Here is a 2,500-nt window from a genome sequence, read left to right on the forward strand (position 1 = left end):
CCAATCACCATCCTTAATTATCCCTCTTCTTCTCTGCCCAGACCCACCCCCCTCCCACCCCCACCCCAAACCCCAACACACAAACAAGACAGAGCAATTATCCAATGTCTTCGTAGTGAGTGTTCTGCCACCGCTCGTTCCACCTCGCGATAACCTCGTCGTCGGAACAAGGGTGGACGAAGGAGGGGGGGGGCAAGGTGGGGAGAAGGGGAGGGGGAAGGGAGGGGGCAATTGAGGGTTGAGGGAGGGGGAAGGAAGTTGATGACTGAAAGTACGAAAGAGGGGGTACGAGGGGACGAGTGAGGGTAAGGGGGAAAGGAGGGGGCAATTGGGGTAAGGGGAGGGCGAACGAGGGGGGTACAAGGGGACGCCTTGGGGTAGGAGGAGCGGAAGGAAGGGGTAAATTGGGGTAAAGGGAGGGGAAAGGAAGGGGCAATCTGTACAAGGACGAACGAGGAGGGTACGAGTGGACGAGTGGGGGTTAGGGGGAGGGGGGGAAGGGAAGGGAGGAGACAGTACCACCTTTCCGACGGGTGAACGGAGGAAGGTAAACAAATCACCGACTCGCACTGACATAATTGTGGGCATCGGTGGGCGGCCATTGGTTTGTTGGGCTGATGGGCGGTGAGTGGTGGGCGTCGAGGGCGGGCGATGAGACGGTGATAATACGCGTGATGCATTTGAGGGCGTCTGTTTGTTGATCGCGCGTCAACTGCCATGTACCTGTCGTGTTCTCCTGATGAGCTTACAAACACGCGGGGAAGGGGAGGGGAGGGAGGGGGGGATAGACTGAGGTAAGGAGGAGTGGGAGGGAAGGCTGAGGGAAGGAGGGGTGGGAGGGAAGGCTGTGGTATGGAAGGGAGGGAGGGGGAGGGTGGGAAGGCTGAGGTAAGAAGGGGAAGAAGGGGGCGGGAAGTAAGGAGGCGACGAAGGGAGAGAGAGGGAGGGCTGAGGTAAGGAGGGGAGGGAGGGAGAGGTAAGGAGGGGAGGGAGGGAGAGGTAAGGAGGGGAGAAAGGGAGAGGGGGGAAGGCTGAGAAAAGAAATGGAGGAAGGGAGAGGTAGGGAGGGAAGGAAGGGGAAGGGAGGAATGGGGAGGGAGAAGTAGGTAAAGGTGTGGGCAAGAGAGTAAATAAGGGAACAGAGAACAGAGAAGAAAATAAAACGCATAAAAAACCTTCATACTTAAAATATAGAACACAATGCGCAGATAAGAGCGGGCTCATTTTACATTCGTTACTCCCTTTAAAGGCGGCAGTAAAAAACCGAATAAGGAAAACTGACAAAATCGAGAAGTTTCCAACAAATGTAGCTGTTGCCTTTGTCGCCGGCGTGTTGCGCGGCCTTGGCGACGGGTTCGTATCTCTCGGAGGATCACGGGCGCCAGTCCTCAGCCACCAGGAAGAGGCTCTGGAGGTTTTAGGAGTTCCAAGAGACTCTAAATGTAATTTTTAAAAAAAAGTTCCAAACGACTCTAAATGTATTAAAAGGTTACAAGCGACTCTAAATGTAATTTTAAAAAGTTCCAAGAGATTCTAAATGTAATAGAAAGTTCCAAGAGACTCTAAATGTAATAATAAAAAAAATCCAAGCGACTCTAAATGAAAAAAAAAAAAAGTTCCAAGCGACTCTAAATGAAAAAAAAAAAGTTCCAAGCGACTTTAAATGTAAAAAAAAAACGTTCCGAATATTTCACAAACTTCTGACGGAAATTCGACACAGAAAATTCACAAAACAACAAAAAATAACAAAGTAACAAAATAATAATATTATTAAAAAACAATAACAAAAAAACACATCCCTTCCTTCGACATCTCTTCCAAAAAAAATCCGCATTCGAAACCATCACAACCGACAGAGAACACGAACACCGGCAAATATGAATGCGAGAAACCCCAGAGCTTCGGTTGGCAGAGTTACAAATAGATCAGAATGTTGAAGTTGTGAGACAATCGGGGGCTCGGGAACACCTGCATGTTTCCACGACGACGGAACGCCCAAACTTGCATGCTGAGACACCAACGCTCGCTTTCTATTCCGTTTAGAAAATCAATTCTTTTTTATTTCATTTTATTCTATCGGCTTTTCTTAATCGATTTTTTCCATTTCTCTCTTTTCTTCTCTTTTTTCTTAATCGAATTTTTCCTTTTTTTTCCATTTCTCTTTTTTTCTGTAGATTGAAACGCCCAAACTACCTTCGTATTCCGGAAAGAAATTCAAAATTTTCTTTTGTTTATTCCTTTCTTCCTTTTCTATCTGCTACTTTCCATCAGAATCTTGTTTTTTCATTTTTCTTCCCTTCTTTTATTTGCTTCTCCCATTCAAAATATCCCTTTTATTTCCCTATTTCTGTCTATTATCATCCTCTCTCATTACTCACACTGGGGATACTTTAGAAACCAAAAAAAATCTAAACAGAAACTGGTATTCATTTCCTTTCCTTTATCTTCCTCTTTAACTTCTCGTATTTGGCGATACTTTACTTTAGCTAACATATCAAAA

At 46.2% G+C, this 2,500-nt stretch overlaps 1 protein-coding gene across 4 annotated transcripts in view; it reads right to left on the reverse strand.

The window, feature by feature from the left end:
• LOC113800203 (integrin alpha-PS2) overlaps positions 1 to 2,500 on the reverse strand; it is a 373,572-nt gene that overhangs the window by 301,969 nt on the left and 69,103 nt on the right. The window lies entirely within an intron of this gene.

This window comes from Penaeus vannamei, chromosome 34 (genome assembly GCF_042767895.1).
Source record: "Penaeus vannamei isolate JL-2024 chromosome 34, ASM4276789v1, whole genome shotgun sequence".
NCBI classification, from domain to species: Eukaryota; Metazoa; Arthropoda; class Malacostraca; order Decapoda; family Penaeidae; genus Penaeus; species Penaeus vannamei.